Here is a 20846-nt window from a genome sequence, read left to right as displayed (position 1 = left end):
GGAGCGAGCGAAGGGGGAGGGGAGGGTGTGGGAGGGGGGTGTCCCCCCTCCCACGGTGAGAACTTTTTGCATTTTGATGTTGCAGATGGTGCAATTTGATGCTTTTTTTTGCGTGTTTTAACGAGTTGAAACAGTCCCACTTGTTTAAGGTTGCAGTATATTTTAATGTAGATTATCATTGAACAATTTGCCTATAATATGGTACAATTTAAATACACTTCTTGTATTACTTCTTTTCACTGAATATCATGAACGCGACTGAACCCGAGCGAGCGGAGAGAGCGAGGGGGGAGGGGAGGGTGTGGGAGGGGGTGTCCCCCTCCCACGGTGAGAACTTTTTGCATTTTGATGTTGCAAATGGTGCAGTTAGATGCATGTTTTTGCGCGTTTTATCGACGTGAAACAATCCCACTTGTTTAAGGTAGCAGTATATTTTAGTGTAGATTATTATTGAACAATTTGCCTGTAAAATGGTATAAGTTAAACACACTTTTTGTATTAATTCTTTTCACTGAATAACATGAACGCGACTGAACCCGAGCGAGCGGAGCGAGTGAAGGGGGAGGGGAGGGTGTGGGAGGGGGGTGTCCCCCCTCCCACGGTGAGAACTTTTTGCATTTTGATGTTGCAAATGGTGCAATTTGATGCATGTTTCTGCGTGTTTTAACGAGTTGAAACAGTCCCACTTGTTTAAGGTTGCAGTATATTTTGATGTAGATTATCATTGAACAATTTGCCTATATAATGATATAATTTAAATACACTTCTTTTATTAATTCTTTTCACTGAATATCATGAACGCGACTGAACCCGGGCGAGCGGAGCGAGCGAGGGGGAGGGGAGGGGGTGTCCCCCCTCCCACGGTGAGAACTTTTTGCATTTTGATGTTGCAAATGGTGCAATTTGATGCATGTTTTTGCGCGTTTTATCGACGTGAAACAGTCCCACTTGTTTAAGGTAGCAGTATATTTTGATGTAGATTATCATTGAACAATTTGCCTATAAAATGCTATAATTTAAATACGCTTCTTGTATTAATTCTTTTCATTGAATATCATGAACGCGACTGAACCCGAGAGAGCGGTGAGAGCGAAGGGGGAGGGGAGGGGGTGTCTCCCCTCCCACGGTGAGAACTGTTTGCATTTTGATGTTGCAAATGGTGCAATTTGATGCATGTTTTTGCGTGTTTTAACGAGTTGAAACAGTCCCACTTGATTAAAGTTGCAGTATATTTTAGTGTAGATTATTATTGAACAATTTGCCTATAAAATGGTATCATCTAAATAATCTTCTTGTATTAATTCTTACACTGAATATCATGAACACTGTCTGTTCAGCAGTCAAACAGAAAAAAGCATGCACACGAGGGTGTAGATGGGGGCATATCCCCTCCCACACGAAGGTGATTTGCGTTTTCAGACCTGAAATTCAGCGATCTGTTGCAAATTTTTGGTGCAATACTTTTTCATCGAAGTGATAAAATCACGGAATTTAGCTCTTATTCCGAATGTGCACCATCTGTGTGTATGTATAAAGTCTAGTGAGATATAGAGCTTAGGGGAAGGGGGATTCCTCCTCCCGCTCGCGGAGCTTTTGCGTTTTTAGAATTGAAATACAGCGATCTGGGTATAGCCACAGTCTACTTCTATGCATGGCGGAAGGGGGGGGGGGAGGGGCGGGCGAGCAGGGAGAAGGCGTGGGCGAGTGTTATCCCCACCCTTCCCAACCCTTGGAGCTTTTGCCTTTTTAAGGTTGAAATTGAGATATCTCGTCTACGCATATTTGATGGAATCAACATTTGGGAAATCACACACACACACACACACACACACACACACACAAAACTGATGGGGGGGGGCTGAGGGAGGAAAGGGTCGATTAAAAGGGGAAATTCCCCTTATACATAAGGGAACCTTGAGTTTTCGGAATATAAGTGATGAGTCTTGTGCACTCAGAATTATTCATAATTTTTTGTAAATCTAAAAAGTGTACTAAGCTAGGGAAAGAGGCACAGAGGGGGAGGGTTTGGGAGGGGGTATCCCCCTCCCAAGCACGAGAGATTTTGCATATTTTGAATTGAAATTCAACGATCTGGTGCACACTTTGAGTGAAATATTCAAAAAAAATATCTTATTTGATGAAAGGTTGCAAAGGAGACCCGCTCCATGTGCATGCATACAGTATACACGCATTCTTTTTTCCGCCTCCCAAATCCCCGGTCCAAATCTTAGGGGGGGCGATCGCCCCCATCGCCCCCCCCCCCCCCCCCTGGCTACGCCAGTGATCACAGATGACTGTCATCTGATGACCACAAGCGTATCACCTAACTCGTCCTCAATGTGACGAGTTTTCATGTCTCGTTTCTTTTTATTAGGTGATACGCTATCAGCGTATCACCTATTGTGATTGTCAAAATCTCTCTTTATTTCTTTTTAGGTGATACGCTATCAGCGTATCACCTATTGTGATTGTCAAAATCTCTCTTTATTAGGTGATACGCTTTTAGCGTATCACCTATTGTGTTTGTCAAAATCTTCCTTTCTTTCTTTTTATTCTTCTTTCTTTCTGGCACATTTTGTGTCGTGAATATCTCAACATTGACATGACGGAATAACATGACATTTTCAGTCAACATGTCTCATGTCAATATCTAGCCACAATAAGGTTTTCATGACAGTAACGTATCTATGACGTCATCTAGGCGCCATTTTGTGATTTTCGGACATGTTACATGATCGATCATAACTTCATAACTAAAGGACATTTCTGTATCATATTCGGTGGACATAAAGTTCAGGTCACGCTCTATCTTACTTTTTAATGCTAGTTACCTAGGACATCATTACGCGCGCGTAAGCGCGCGTCAAAGTTTTTAAATGCTTAAAACGACTTCCCAATGGGAAATCTCGAAGTTTCAGACAATTTTAAGCGTTCCGCGCGTTCGCGTCCGTCCGCGCATTTCCGCGCGCAGTGCGCGTAAGCAACATGAAAATGCACATTTCTTGACAGATTTGGATTCCTGATACATTAAGTAACAATATCCACTGATTTCCGATCAATTTCGACTTATAACAAAGGAATGCGCTGGCGTCAAAGTTGAAATTTCTTGTGCGCGTCTATGTGGAAATATAGCGAAAAACATGTCTTTGTTTATTTCGCCATAGCTCTTTAAAACGTCAGGTGACCCTATGTTTTTATTGCATATTACAAAAGCATATGAATTGAAAATAACGTTTCAAGTATCAATATTTCCCTAAATACATTATGACGTCATCATATCATCATCTGAAATCAAAAAAGTGGAATTAATTTTTTTGAGGTACTGTTTCTGACATTCATTTGCTCGTATCTCTGTTGTTTAAGCTCAATATTATCCCAAATTCAGATATGTTGTACTTTGAACAATTGCCTTTCAAGTCCAAGTCATGGTTTTGAAATTTGATGACGTCATCATACCTTAAATTGTGATTAAAGGTAAAGATGCAAAATCGGACAAGTTTACGTGTAATGTCTATGGGAGGTGATTTTTTTTTAAACCATGCATTGACTTGACAACGTTTAAGCACATTTATCTCAGCTGATTTTGCTTCATTTCCTCTGAAACTTAAGTATGTTGTAGCTGAGACAATAAGCTTCAGTAATCATGCATTTTATTTTTTGAAATCTCATCATCAGGTTGACAATTTTGCAGTTTAAAACTGAAAATGAGAATGGAATGTGGACAAAACGATTCCCGATTCAGCTTTCACATACATAAGTTTACGTTCCTCATATTTTCTCGCCGAGACGTATGGCCGAGTGGTTAAAGGCGACGTCTCAGAGACGTGAAGTTGCGGGTTCGAACCCCACAAGATCACGAAACAAAATACTTAGCTATTTTACTTTTTTTTCAATTTTGTATCACATATTCGTCCATGTAGAAATCACGTTCGTATATAAACGCACCTATACACACACACAGACACACAGACACACACCATATCCCTCTTTTTTGTGTTGGAGACCACATTGCTTCGACTGCTGCAAAATTTTGCAGGCTGACTTTGTCAAACCGATCATAGTATGTAATGACGACGACGGAGGTGTTGTACTTTGAACAATTGTCTTTCAAGACCATGTCATTGTTTTTTACTTTAATGACGTCATCACATTGAAAATTGTGATTAAAGGCAAGGTATCAAAACCAGCCGATTATAGGCTTTATGTCTACGGCGCGTATTTTTCCCAAGTTGCCAGAAATGGCATAGCGACATCAGTCGTTTATTTCTGTCTAGCAATGCAATACATGTTCACGCGGCCACGATTGTTGAGTGGGCATTGACTTTTCCCCCTGTAATATCTATACATTTCTTTTTTCCCTTACCATTTCCGGGGATGTCCCGTGGCCGAGTGGTTAGAGAAACGGTTTTGTATGCACGCTCAATATAACTTCAAGGTGCCTATATCACATTCTTTTCTTTGTCGATCACAGATGACCGACACCTGATGACCCCAAGCGTATCACCTAACTCGTCAGCGTGACGAGTTTCATATCTCGTTTCTTTTTATTCTTCTTTCTTTCTGGACAATTTTGTGTCATCAATATCTCAAGAATGACATTACGGAATAACATGACATTTTCAGGGAACATGTCTCATGACAATATCTAGCCACAATAAGGTTTTCATGACAGTAACATATCTATGACGTCGTCTAGGCGCCATTTTGTGATTTTTGGACCATGTTACATGATCGATCATAACTTCATAACTAAAGGTCATTTCTGTATCATTTTTTGTGGACATAAAGTTCAGGTCACGTTCTATCTTACTTCTTTTGATGCTAATTACCTAGGACATCATTAAGTGCGCGTAAGCGCGCGTCAAAATTTTAAAAGGCTCAAAACAACTTTCCAATGGGAAATCTCGAAGTTTCAGACAATTTTATGCGTTTCAAACAATTTTGCGCGTGCGCGTCCGTCCGCGCATTTTCGCGCGCACAGCGCGTCAGCAACATGAAAATACACTTTTTTTGACAGATTTGGATTCCTGATACTTTGAGCAACAATATCCATTGATTTCTAATCGATTCCTACAAATAACAAAGCAATGCACTTGCGTCAAAGTTCAAATTTCGCGTGCGCGTCTATGTGCAAATATAGTGAAAAAACATGTCTTTGTTTATTTCGCCATAGCTCTTTAAAACGTCAGGTGACCCTATGTTTTTATTGCATATTACAAAAGCATATAAATTGGACATGACGTTTCAAGTATCATTATTTCCATAATTACATTATGACGTCATCATATCGTCATCTGAAATCAAAAAAGTGGAATTAATTTTTTTGAGGTACTGTTTCTGACATTCATTTGCTCGTATCTCTGTTGTTTAAGCTCAATATTATCCCAAATTCAGATATGTTGTACTTTGAACATTTGCCTTTCAAGTCCATGTCATGGTTTTGAAATTTGATGACGTCATCATGCTTTAAATTGTGTTTAAAGGTAAAGACGCAAAATCGGACAAGTTTACGTGTTATGTCTATGGGAGGTGATTTTTTTAGAAACCATGCATTGACTTGACAACGTTTAAGCACCTTTATCTCAGCTGATTTTGCTTCATTTCCTCTGAAACTTATTTATGTTGTAGCTGTGACAATAAGCTGCAGTAATCATGCATTTTATTCTTTGAAATCTCCTCATGAGGTTGACAATTTTGCAATTTAAAACTGAAAATGAGAATGGAATGCGGACCAAACGATTCCTGATTCATCTTTCACGTACATAAGCTTACGTTCCTCTAATTTTCTCGTCGAGACGTATGGTCGAGTGGTTAGAGGCGTCGTCTTAGAAACGTGAGGTTGCACACGTACGGGTTCGATCCTCACAAGAGCACGAAAGAAAATAATATATTTTTTTTACTTTTTTTCTTCAATAGAGTACTACACCTTCGTCCATGTAGAAATCACGTTTGCATGTAAACACACCTATACGCACACACTCACACAGTATACCTTTGTTTTGCGTTGGAGACTGCATTACTTCGACTGCTGCAAAATTATAGTTTTGCAGGTTGGGCTTTTCAAACTGATATAGTATACTGTCACAACATGAAATTTGTTCATATTAATTCAGTAACACAATGTAGTCGTGGTTACTTTGTGCTGATTTATACATGTAACAAGCTATACATTGTAAAAAAGGTATTCAGTCTTCTGTATTGATGATTATTTGTCAATTAGTGGTTTTTGTGGAGTTTCAGATAGTGATAAAAAGTATGGATGATAAGTGCAGCGATAATTCCTATAGTTAGTTCAAAGCTGTGTTACAGATGTTTGATACATACATTTAGCATTGTGTGTGTGTATATACGTGTGTATACAGGTTGGCCATATGACACATGCTAGACAATTACTCTTAATTGATTAGCAAACGTGATCAGCTATGGAACTGAATATGGTACTAATGTATGATGTTAATGATTCTGATTAAACTGTGACGAGTTTAAAGGGATAGCGTAACTGTGTGTAAAAATAAGGCAATTATAAGGATATTTTAGGGCAATTTGATAACCATGCCTATAATAATTTCATACAGGTACTAATGCCTGCCTCATATTCAAATGATAGATCGTCATGTCAATAGCAAACTGACAACGTACGATGAATGTGTTATATATTGAACAACTGTCTTTCAAGTCCATAACGTTCCCCATATTTTCCCGTCGAGACGTGTCGCCGAGTGGTTAAAGGCGACGTCTCAGAGACGTGAGGTTGCGGGTTCGAACCCCACAAGATCACGAAACAAAATAATTAGCTACTTTACTGTTTTTTTTTCTTCAATTTTGTATTACATATTCGTCCATGTAGAAATCACGTTCGTATATAAACGCACCTATACACACACACAGACACACACACACGCCATATCCCTCTTTTTTGTGTGTTGGAGACCACATTGCTTCGACTGCAGCAACATTTTGCAGGTTGACTTTGTCAAACCGATCATAGTATGTAATGACGACGACTGAGGTGTTGTACTTTGAACAATTTTCTTTCAAGACCATGTCATTGTTTTGTAATTTGATGACGTCATTACACTGAAAATTGTGATTAAAGGCAAGGTATCAAAACCAGCCGATTATAGGTTTTATGTCTGCGGGACGTATTTTTCCCAAGTTGCCAGAAATGGCATAGCGACCTCAGTCGTTACAAGGCCGCTTTTCCGTCTAGCAATGCAATAGATGTTCACACGGCCACGTTAGTTGAGTGGGCATTGACTTTCCCCCCGTTATATCTATACATTGTTGTTGTTTTTTTGTCTTACCATTTCCGTGGATGACCCGTGGTCGAGTGGTTACAGATACGGTTTCGCATGCACGCTCAATATAACTTCAAGGTGCCTATATCACATTCTTTTCTTTGTCGATCACAGATGACTGTCATCTCATGACCACAAGCGTATCACCTAACTCGTCCTCAATGTGACGAGTTTTCATGTCTCGTTTCTTTTTATTCTTCTTTCTTTCTGGACAATTTTGTGTCATCAATATCTCAAGAATGACATTACGGAATAACATGACATTTTCAGGGAACATGTCTCATGACAATATCTAGCCACAATAAGGTTTTCATGACAGTAACATATCTATGACGTCGTCTAGGCGCCATTTTGTGATTTTTGGACCATGTTACATGATCGATCATAACTTCATAACTAAAGGTCATTTCTGTATCATTTTTTGTGGACATAAAGTTCAGGTCACGTTCTATCTTACTTCTTTTGATGCTAATTACCTAGGACATCATTAAGTGCGCGTAAGCGCGCGTCAAAATTTTAAAAGGCTCAAAACAACTTTCCAATGGGAAATCTCGAAGTTTCAGACAATTTTATGCGTTTCAAACAATTTTGCGCGTGCGCGTCCGTCCGCGCATTTTCGCGCGGTCAGCAACATGAAAATACACTTTTTTGACAGATTTGGATTCCTGATACTTTGAGCAACAATATCCATTGATTTCTAATCGATTCCTACAAATAACAAAGCAATGCACTTGCGTCAAAGTTCAAATTTCGCCTGCGCGTCTATGTGCAAATATAGTGAAAAAACATGTCTTTGTTTATTTCGCCATAGCTCTTTAAAACGTCAGGTGACCCTATGTTTTTATTGCATATTACAAAAGCATATAAATTGGACTTGACGTTTCAAGTATCATTATTTCCATAATTACATTATGACGTCATCATATCGTCATCTGAAATCAAAAAAGTGGAATTAATTTTTTTGAGGTACTGTTTCTGACATTCATTTGCTCGTATCTCTGTTGTTTAAGCTCAATATTATCCCAAATTCAGATATGTTGTACTTTGAACATTTGCCTTTCAAGTCCATGTCATGGTTTTGAAATTTGATGACGTCATCATGCTTTAAATTGTGTTTAAAGGTAAAGACCCAAAATCGGACAAGTTTACGTGTATTGTCTATGGGAGGTGATTTTTTTAGAAACCATGCATTGACTTGACAACGTTTAAGCACCTTTATCTCAGCTGATTTTGCTTCATTTCCTCTGAAACTTATTTATGTTGTAGATGTGACAATAAGCTGCAGTAATCATGCATTTTATTCTTTGAAATCTCCTCATGAGGTTGACAATTTTGCAATTTAAAACTGAAAATGAGAATGGAATGCGGACCAAACGATTCGTGATTCATCTTTCACGTACATAAGCTTACGTTCCTCTAATTTTCTCGTCGAGACGTATGGCCGAGTGGTTAGAGGCGTCGTCTTAGAAACGTGAGGTTGCACACGTACGGGTTCGATCCTCACAAGAGCACGAAAGAAAATAATAATTTTTTTTTAACTTTTTTTCTTCAATGGAGTACTACACCTTCGTCCATGTAGAAATCACGTTTGCATGTAAACACACCTATACGCACACACTCACACAGTATACCTTTGTTTTGCGTTGGAGACTGCATTACTTCGTCTGCTGCAAAATTATAGTTTTGCAGGTTGGGCTTTTCAAACTGATACAGTATACCGTAACAAAATGAAATTTGTTCATATTAATTCAGTAACACAATGTAGTCGTGGTTACTTTGTGCTGATTTATACATGTAACAAGCTATACATTGTAAAAAAGGTATTCAGTCTTCTGTATTGATGATTATTTGTCAATTAGTGGTTTTTGTGGAGTTTCAGATAGTGATAAAAAGTATGGATGATAAGTGCAGCGATAATTCCTATAGTTAGTTCAAAGCTGTGTTACAGATGTTTGATACATACATTTAGCATTGTGTGTGTGTATATACGTGTGTATACAGGTTGGCCATATGACACATTCTAGACAATTACTCTTAATTGATCAGCAAACGTGATCAGCTATGGAACTGAATATGGTACTAATGTATGATGTTAATGATTCTAATTAAACTGTGACGAGTTTAAAGGGATAGCGTAACTGTGTGTAAAAATAAGGCAATTATAAGGATATTTTAGGGCAATTTGATAACCATGCCTATAATAATTTCATACAGGTACTAATGCCTCCCTCATATTCATGTGATAGATCGTCATGTCAATAGCAAACTGACAACGTATGATGAATGTGTTATATATTGAACAACTGTCTTTCAAGTCCATAACGTTCCCCATATTTTCCCGTCGAGACGTGTCGCCGAGTGGTTAAAGGCGACGTCTCAGAGACGTGAGGTTGCGGGTTCGAACCTCACAAGATCACGAAACAAAATACTTAGCTACTTTACTGTTTTTTTTTCTTCAATTTTGTATTACATATTCGTCCATGTAGAAATCACGTTCGTATATAAACGCACCTATACACACACACAGACACACACACACGCCATATCCCTCTTTTTTGTGTGTTGGAGACCACATTGCTTCGACTGCAGCAAAATTTTGCAGGTTGACTTTGTCAAACCGATCATAGTATGTAATGACGACGACTGAGGTGTTGTACTTTGAACAATTTTCTTTCAAGACCATGTCATTGTTTTGTAATTTGATGACGTCATTACACTGAAAATTGTGATTAAAGGCAAGGTATCAAAACCAGCCGATTATAGGTTTTATGTCTGCGGGACGTATTTTTCCCAAGTTGCCAGAAATGGTATAGCGACCTCAGTCGTTACAAGGCCGCTTTTCCGTCTAGCAATGCAATAGATGTTCACACGGCCGCGTTAGTTGAGTGGGCATTGACTTTCCCCCCGTTATATCTATACATTGTTGTTGTTTTTCTGTCTTACCATTTCCGTGGATGACCCGTGGCCGAGTGGTTACAGAAACGGTTTCGCATGCACGCTCAATATAACTTCAAGGTGCCTATATCACATTCTTTTCTTTGTCGATCACAGATGACTGTCATCTGATGACCACAAGCGTATCACCTAACTCGTCCTCAATGTGACGAGTTTTCATGTCTCGTTAGGTGATACGCTTTTAGCGTATCACCTATTGTGTTTGTCAAAATCTTCCTTTCTTTCTTTTTATTCTTCTTTCTTTCTGGCACATTTTGTGTCGTGAATATCTCAACATTGACATGACGGAATAACATGACATTTTCAGTCAACATGTCTCATGACAATATCTAGCCACAATAAGGTTTTCATGACAGTAACATATCTATGACGTCATCTAGGCGCCATTTTGTGATTTTCGGACCATGTTACATGATCGATAATAACTTCATAACTAAAGGTCATTTCTGTATCATTTTCGTTGGACATAAAGTTCAGGTCACGCTCTATCTTACTTTTTAATGCTAATTACTTAGGACATCATTACGCGCGCATTAGCGCGCGTCAAAGTTTTTAAATGCTTAAAACGACTTCCCAATGGGAAATCTCGAAGTTTCAGACAATTTTAAGCGTTCCGCGCTTTCGCGTCCGTCCGCGCATTTCCGCGCGCAGTGCGCGTAAGCAACATGAAAATGCACATTTTTTGACAGATTTGGATTCCTGATACATTAAGTAACAATATCCATTGATTTCCGATCAATTTCGACCTATAACAAAGGAATGCGCTGGCGTCAAAGTTGAAATTTCGTGTGCGCGTCTATGTGGAAATATAGCGAAAAACATGTCTTTGTTTATTTCGCCATAGCTCTTTAAAACGTCAGGTGACCCTATGTTTTTATTGCATATTACAAAAGCATATGAATTGAAAATAACGTTTCAAGTATCAATATTTCCCTAAATACATTATGACGTCATCATATTATCATCTGAAATCAAAAAAGTGGAATTAATTTTTTTGAGGTACTGTTTCTTACATTCATTTGCTCGTATCTCTGTTGTTTAAGCTCAATATTATCCCAAATTCAGATATGTTGTACTTTGAACATTTGCCTTTTAAGTCCAAGTCATGGTTTTGACATTTGATGACGTCATCATACCTTAAATTGTGATTAAAGGCAAAGATGCAAAATCGGACAAGTTTACGTGTTATGTCTATGGGAGGTGATTTTTTTTAAAACCATGCATTGACTTGACAACGTTTAAGCACCTTTATCTCAGCTGATTTTGCTTCATTTCCTCTGAAACTTAAGTATGTTGTAGCTGAGACAATAAGCTTCAGTAATCATGCATTTTATTTTTTCAAATCTCATCGTCAGGTTGACAATTTTGCAGTTTAAAACTGAAAATGAGAATGGAATGTGGACAAAACGATTCTCGATTCATCTTTCACATACATAAGTTTACGTTCCTCATATTTTCTCGCCGAGACGTATGGCCGAGTGGTTAAAGGCGACGTCTCAGAGACGTGAGGTTGCGGGTTCGAACCCCACAAGATCACGAAACAAAATACTTAGCTATTTTACTTTTTTTCTTCAATTTTGTATTACATATTCGTCCATGTAGAAATCACGTTCGTATATAAACGCACCTATACACACACACAGACACACAGACACACCATATCCCTCTTTTTTGTGTTGGAGACCACATTGCTTCGACTGCTGCAAAATTTTGCAGGCTGACTTTGTCAAACCGATCATAGTATGTAATGACGACGACGGAGGTGTTGTACTTTGAACAATTGTCTTTCAAGACGATGTCATTGTTTTGTACTTTGATGACGTCATCACACTGAAAATTGTCATTAAAGGCAAGGTATCAAAACCAGCCGATTATAGGCTTCATGTCTACGGCGCGTATTTTTCCCAAGTTGCCAGATATGGCATAGCGACATCAGTCGTTACAAGGCCGCATTTCCGTCTAGCAATGCAATACATGTTCACGCGGCCACGATTGTTGAGTGGGCATTGACTTTTCCCCCCTGTAATATCTATACATTTCTTTTTTGCCTTACCATTTCCGGGGATGTCCCGTGGCCGAGTGGTTAGAGAAACGGTTTTGCATGCACGCTCAATATAACTTCAAGGTGCCTATATCACATTCTTTTCTTTGTCGATCACAGATGACCGACATCTGATGACCCCAAGCGTATCACCTAACTCGTCAGCGTGACGAGTTTCATATCTCGTTCTTCTTTCTTTCTGGACAATTTTGTGTCATCAATATCTCAAGAATGACATTACGGAATAACATGACATTTTCAGGGAACATGTCTCATGACAATATCTAGCCACAATAAGGTTTTCATGACAGTAACATATCTATGACGTCGTCTAGGCGCCATTTTGTGATTTTTGGACCATGTTACATGATCGATCATAACTTCATAACTAAAGGTCATTTCTGTATCATTTTTTGTGGACATAAAGTTCAGGTCACGTTCTATCTTACTTCTTTTGATGCTAATTACCTAGGACATCATTAAGTGCGCGTAAGCGCGCGTCAAAATTCTAAAAGGCTCAAAACAACTTTCCAATGGGAAATCTCGAAGTTTCAGACAATTTTATGCGTTTCAAACAATTTTGCGCGTGCGCGTCCGTCCGCGCATTTTCGCGCGCACAGCGCGTCAGCAACATGAAAATACACTTTTTTTGACAGATTTGGATTCCTGATACTTTGAGCAACAATATCCATTGATTTCTAATCGATTCCTACAAATAACAAAGCAATGCACTTGCGTCAAAGTTCAAATTTCGCCTGCGCGTCTATGTGCAAATATAGTGAAAAAACATGTCTTTGTTTATTTCGCCATAGCTCTTTAAAACGTCAGGTGACCCTATGTTTTTATTGCATATTACAAAAGCATATAAATTGGACTTGACGTTTCAAGTATCATTATTTCCATAATTACATTATGACGTCATCATATCGTCATCTGAAATCAAAAAAGTGGAATTAATTTTTTTGAGGTACTGTTTCTGACATTCATTTGCTCGTATCTCTGTTGTTTAAGCTCAATATTATCCCAAATTCAGATATGTTGTACTTTGAACATTTGCCTTTCAAGTCCATGTCATGGTTTTGAAATTTGATGACGTCATCATGCTTTAAATTGTGTTTAAAGGTAAAGACGCAAAATCGGACAAGTTTACGTGTATTGTCTATGGGAGGTGATTTTTTTAGAAACCATGCATTGACTTGACAACGTTTAAGCACCTTTATCTCAGCTGATTTTGCTTCATTTCCTCTGAAACTTATTTATGTTGTAGATGTGACAATAAGCTGCAGTAATCATGCATTTTATTCTTTGAAATCTCCTCATGAGGTTGACAATTTTGCAATTTAAAACTGAAAATGAGAATGGAATGCGGACCAAACGATTCGTGATTCATCTTTCACGTACATAAGCTTACGTTCCTCTAATTTTCTCGTCGAGACGTATGGCCGAGTGGTTAGAGGCGTCGTCTTAGAAACGTGAGGTTGCACACGTACGGGTTCGATCCTCACAAGAGCACGAAAGAAAATAATAATTTTTTTTTAACTTTTTTTCTTCAATGGAGTACTACACCTTCGTCCATGTAGAAATCACGTTTGCATGTAAACACACCTATACGCACACACTCACACAGTATACCTTTGTTTTGCGTTGGAGACTGCATTACTTCGTCTGCTGCAAAATTATAGTTTTGCAGGTTGGGCTTTTCAAACTGATACAGTATACTGTAACAAAATGAAATTTGTTCATATCAATTCAGTAACACAATGTAGTCGTGGTTACTTTGTGCTGATTTATACATGTAACAAGCTATACATTGTAAAAAAGGTATTCAGTCTTCTGTATTGATGATTATTTGTCAATTAGTGGTTTTTGTGGAGTTTCAGATAGTGATAAAAAGTATGGATGATAAGTGCAGCGATAATTCCTATAGTTAGTTCAAAGCTGTGTTACAGATGTTTGATACATACATTTAGCATTGTGTGTGTGTATATACGTGTGTATACAGGTTGGCCATATGACACATTCTAGACAATTACTCTTAATTGATTAGCAAACGTGATCAGCTATGGAACTGAATATGGTACTAATCTATGATGTTAATGATTCTAATTAAACTGTGACGAGTTTAAAGGGATAGCGTAACTGTGTGTAAAAATAAGGCAATTATAAGGATATTTTAGGGCAATTTGATAACCATGCCTATAATAATTTCATACAGGTACTAATGCCTCCCTCATATTCATGTGATAGATCGTCATGTCAATAGCAAACTGACAACGTATGATGAATGTGTTATATATTGAACAACTGTCTTTCAAGTCCATAACGTTCCCCATATTTTCCCGTCGAGACGTGTCGCCGAGTGGTTAAAGGCGACGTCTCAGAGACGTGAGGTTGCGGGTTCGAACCTCACAAGATCACGAAACAAAATACTTAGCTACTTTACTGTTTTTTTTTCTTCAATTTTGTATTACATATTCGTCCATGTAGAAATCACGTTCGTATATAAACGCACCTATACACACACACAGACACACACACACGCCATATCCCTCTTTTTTGTGTGTTGGAGACCACATTGCTTCGACTGCAGCAAAATTTTGCAGGTTGACTTTGTCAAACCGATCATAGTATGTAATGACGACGACTGAGGTGTTGTACTTTGAACAATTTTCTTTCAAGACCATGTCATTGTTTTGTAATTTGATGACGTCATTACACTGAAAATTGTGATTAAAGGCAAGGTATCAAAACCAGCCGATTATAGGTTTTATGTCTGCGGGACGTATTTTTCCCAAGTTGCCAGAAATGGTATAGCGACCTCAGTCGTTACAAGGCCGCTTTTCCGTCTAGCAATGCAATAGATGTTCACACGGCCGCGTTAGTTGAGTGGGCATTGACTTTCCCCCCGTTATATCTATACATTGTTGTTGTTTTTCTGTCTTACCATTTCCGTGGATGACCCGTGGCCGAGTGGTTACAGAAACGGTTTCGCATGCACGCTCAATATAACTTCAAGGTGCCTATATCACATTCTTTTCTTTGTCGATCACAGATGACTGTCATCTGATGACCACAAGCGTATCACCTAACTCGTCCTCAATGTGACGAGTTTTCATGTCTCGTTTCAAATTAAGTTTTCTCGAGCAGGCGTTGATCATTTTTTACGCATGGGATATCATATGAAAGGAAAAAGAATGGATATTAAAGCTATGATTCTATCTTTTGCAAAAAGATTGCTGGAAAAGTCTGAAAAAATCATTCAAATTTGTTATTTGCTCGTGCAAATGAAATTTTAGTAGCACCACTGTCTATTGTTCTAACCCAGTCATGCATGAATAAATGAACAACGTGTTGTGCATCGAATGAAAGAAGAGAAGTGTATCTTTCAATCCATGTACAACTCATAAAGCAAATATGTGATTATGATCGCAAAGAATTGCAATGAAACTCGGTTTCGTTTTTTCTGGGACACGCTGTATAATTATATAAATCATAATGTATATATATATGGATACATTATATATATTTATATGCGTCATAATTATATGCACTGTACGTTATAATATGTTGTGATGATATATTGTTGAGGTACCATCGTGTATGCAAGTGTCGTTTTAGTTCAATGTAATAAAAATGTGAGTACTGATACAAAATGAGTGTTTATGTATAATCTTGTGCCTCTTAGTCACATGACAGCAATGCACACATAAATATTGTATACAAGTTTGAGTGTACGAGTTTGATAAAGCTCACCTCTGCTACAGGTAAACCCTTTAGTCCCGGTTATATTCGCTACACGTACCTGTTCTGTTCTGCTTTTTCATGATAAGTCTGTTATGAATTTTATTATGAGGTCATTATCATCTTTATATTACTTGTTAAACAGAACTGTCATCATGAAGTTAGAACTAGGCATTTAGTTTGTCTTGTTTAAAGCATTCCATCGTCAACTTTAAAATCATTCTTTTTTACTGTGGCTACCCCTTCCAACACCTTTCACTCAAGGAGAAAAACGAAAAACAAAAATCCGTAATGCCAGAAACTGTCTTGATTTTGCCCTGTAGGAATCAAAGATATTGACATATTCATATCTGTTCGTCTGTAAAATATGTGGGAGCACTTGTCGCTATTGTCAATGCTTTTTTCACAAGCGCCACTCTGTCCTTGCTTCCCTCAGCAGTATCTCCCATCAAGCACACACGTTACACAATAAATAGCTTCCAAGCCTCTCTCCCTCAATAATACTTATTGTTACATCCCAGGGAAGTACTCTTAGAATAGATATCAAAATGTACATAAAGGAGGAAATTAAAGGCTGAATAATGTCTGGGTCAGTTTCACACTTCAAATGTCGTTTTCAAAAGAAAAGCAGTTTGAGTCAATTATCGTTCGAATACAGAGAGGGTGCGGGAGAGAGAGAGAAGAAAGAGAGGGCGAGATACTTCCTGGAAGGTTATCAATTCTATAGTATAGAATATTGTCACTTGTGATGCGAAAAGAGAGGTTTTGGCAAACATCTTTGATGCCTGGAAATTGAATGGAATCACAAATCTGCTGCCTGTGAGCAAATTCTGTCTTGAAATTTAACGTGGTGTTTGAAAAATATAAAGGAAATGCTTGCCTATAATACTCTCCTGACTCTTTTTCTTCTCTTCGACTCTTTTCTTTTTGTTCCACCTTACTTTTGTGTATTTCCGTTTTCTTGGTAGAAACGCCGAGGAGAGATGCGGAGGGAATTTGCAAGAAGATAATTAATCTCGAAGCCGGGTGAGAAAAAGTAAGAAAAAAAACCAAAAATATCTCGAGGATAGCTTTTGTTTGAGATTGGGCGTCAGATTTTAATTTTCATGCCTCCGCAACGAAGTGTCGCCGGAGGCAATATGTTTTCAGGTTGTTCGTCCGTTCGTCCTTCCGTCCGTACAGTTTTGTAGACAGCGTGTATAATTAGAAAAAACCGTTTGAGTCATCCTATTTGGTATGTAGATGTATGAGTGGGCGAAGTTGTGCCTGTCAACTTTTGAGTGCACCGTAGCTATGCTCAAGGTCAAAGGATCAAAGGTCAGGGTCAAATGCTCAGAATCTCACTATTTCTCCCATATCTATGCAATGACTGAAGATATTTTCTTGAAACTGTATGTGTATTGCTTGATTAAGATTCTCTAGAGAAAGTTTTAGGCCGTGAGGTCAAAGGTCATAGGTCAAGTGAAAATTCCTTAAATTTCACTGTTTTTCTCCATATCTCTGAAATGGCTCAAGATATCTTCATGCGAACTTAGTACATATGCATGAACTACCTGACAGTGATTATCTAGGGAATTTTGAGGTTATGGGTCAAAGGTCAAGGGTAATCTCCTTAAAATTTTGATATTTCCCTATTCAATGCCTGAAGGTACTTTCTGGAAACTTAGTGTATACATGTATTACCGAATAGAGATTCTCTGGGAAAGCTTTTGCCAAAAAAAGTCAAAGGTCAAGTGAAAATTATAAATTTCACTTCTTCCTCCATATCTTGGAAGTGGCTCAAGGTATCATCATGAAGCTTAGTATTAATAGTACTTAGCATTTATTGTACTCCCTGACATTGATCCTCTTGGGAATCTGAGGGTCATGGATCAAAGGTCAAGAGTCATAGACCAAGTTGAAATGCTACAATTTTTTTCTGTTTTGTGCTGAAATTACACTTTTTCTCCATACCTTGGAAATTGTTAAATGCATAAACTTACAAAAGGGTCAAAGGTCGAGTTAAAGTCCTCAAATCCCCCAAACATCCGGCCTCTTAAATAATATAGCCATCCATCCAATCCCGTTGAGGACGAGTCCCGAGTATACTCGGGCAGGTGTCGATGGTAAATGTGAGTTGTAGCAAAATCAAACCGTCCTTAATGGGTTAAACCTATATAGTTCAAGGAAAGTGAACACTAACACATTTTGTGACAAACATTTCATGTTAACATTTAGCCAGTCATGTGAAACTGGCGTCACACATTGTCAAGACGTACACTAGACCTATATGGAGAACCAGGCATAATGGCGCGGGCAGAATCGGTTTTGAAATGGCCGAGATCTCCAAAAACAAGATGGTCCAAACAAAAGGTGGGACCCGTTTTGTTACTAGAATCATTTTGCTTTTGAATAACAGCTCTTTCATTTTTATAAGTGGTATCAGTATTACAAAAAAGAAGAAGCTAAAGACCATCTCAACAAAACTATAACTATCCCTTTCAAGAACGAATTCAAAATATCGACGAGTATACACTGTCATATACTTTTCTTTCACTTTTGCTCTCCCTTACATCATTGTTAAGGCTTCGTTAGTAGTGATACCGTATGTTTTTATCCCTCTTTGTAGGCCTGTTGTCTTCGTATATCACTGAATGTACATTGATAATGTGCTTTATACATTCATAAATAATGATGTACTAACTTTATTTTTCAATTTTGCTTCGTTTTCTAATGGAAGAAGTGAATGTTCGAACTGAAATTGTGTATTGTTCAGTTTCTTCAAGTTGAAAAAACGAAGAAAAACAAATTAAAAAATATGAAAAAATATGTCTGTTTTCCCAGAGGAATTAACAACTGATTTCCTGTTGCAGGACGGAAAATTATTCAATATGTTATAATCTGAACGCACACCCCAAAACTATCTCAAAGGGCGACAAATATACAGAGGCGGATAAATATTGGGTTGGTCTGTTAGCTTCTCTCTGCACAGGTCGGGGGTATGTAAGGCAATCACATAAACACCAATCAACATCAAACATACAAAATTAGAAAAGGACTTGATATTGCTCCGCAACAGCAAATATAAAATGCGGCCGGAGAATGATAAAGTTGACATGGACAACGCCAATGCTGCAGCATGAACGTCACCAAGCCGTCCATTCATTATTAATACATGCGTTCCACTTATCCCAACTCCGTGGGGATAGTGGAACAGGAATTGCTTTAATGCTGCAAGTGTTAAAATGTAACATTTTTCTCCCCTTATTTTGATAGTTAATTGAATAAATCACATCTTTCCCTGCGAGAAGTTTTGGTGAAAAAAGTAGCACCATAAACACGATAGGCCTAAATAATTGAAACCAATTTTCAGTAGCGTGTTCATCATTTCGATTTTAAAAGTTACCGCCCTGACGTCCTAGTGGTCTTATACAGAGCATGCACAAGATGCAATTTCTATGAGTAATTTAGTCCACAAAATTATCATGTTTTACTTAAGATATAATCTTCTAAAGACTAAAACGATTCTTTTCAGGAGTTTTCGGACCTGTAAACTTGTCAATGAAATATTTTGAAGAAAAAATAAGCCTAAAATGAGTCTGAATAAAACAAAGAACTGACAGGCAGCTCTATCACCTCGATGATGACGTCGCTCTCAACACGCCGTCGATCAATATTCAATATGAGGAGAAAATGCCCGATATTGAGCTAAAAGATAAAGAAAGAAAAATCTACTTTGTTATACGTTTTGTTGAACGTCTAGTTACCTGTTGTACAATCTTTCAGCCACGACACAAAAATACGTTTATTAATCAAATAGGACACCAAACACTACCATCACGCAACATCTTGGAGTGAGGCTGTGGGATGTTCATGATTTTTGACGATTTTAGCTCTGATAATTCTAATTTTTGTCACAATAAAGGCACCCATCTTGTTTCTATACGTAATTGCTTGTTCGTAAAAAAACTTTTACTCTACTAATGCCTTGTCCTAAACAATGTACGTACCCATAATCCATCAAGTGTTCCACTTACCCATAGAGATATAATGCTTTAGTATACATCTCTATGCACTTACCCCAGTGTTCCACTTTACCCTAGTACATGTATTATTATAGGATTTTAGAGGTGGGTGAAGGGTGGTTCACATAGAAGTATACAGTATACGGTATTCGCTATACGCTATACGCTATACGCTATACGGACATGGCGGGTCACATAGGTAGCACTCCTGTCTTAATTTAATATTCTTTTGGCGCCTACCTGAAGTTGATTTCTGAAAAAAAAAAAGAGGAAAAAAAATCTGCATAACTTATTGATATTCGAAAATAGATGTGGTTATGTGTTTGCGTGTGTGTGTGAGTGTGTGTGTGTGTGTGTGCGTGTGCATGTTTGTTTGTTTGTGCGTGTGTTTTTTTATTTGTTTGTTGCTGTTTTTTCGTGTGTGTATCAGATGCTCGATTTTCACGCGCAGTAGACAAGCTGATGAGAGCTTTAATTTATGCACAACTCGGCATTTAAATACGTGGCCCTCTACGTTCAAACCGGGAAATTTACCCGCCGCCTGCTGTTTAAGTATTCAACTTTACGCCCTTAAATGGTTAAAAAAAGGATGAAGTCAGATTAGTATTTGTTCCATAAACTATACATGTTTTCATATGCTTCCCTTAGTATTTTAAAAATAATGTCTCAATTCTTTTGTGTTTACATAAGGATAAATTCTTTTATCAATATTGATAGATTTGATCTTTTAATGAAGGAGTAATTTTAGTTATTGGAACAGCACAAATACAATCACATGGTGTGAGTGGCGCGAATGTGAAACGAGGA

Source organism: Diadema antillarum, unplaced genomic scaffold, assembly GCF_040938485.1.
Source record: "Diadema antillarum isolate AM-2024a unplaced genomic scaffold, OU_Dant_1.0 seq00000782_RagTag, whole genome shotgun sequence".
Taxonomy (NCBI): domain Eukaryota; kingdom Metazoa; phylum Echinodermata; class Echinoidea; order Diadematoida; family Diadematidae; genus Diadema; species Diadema antillarum.
Note: the sequence above shows the minus strand (reverse complement) of the source record.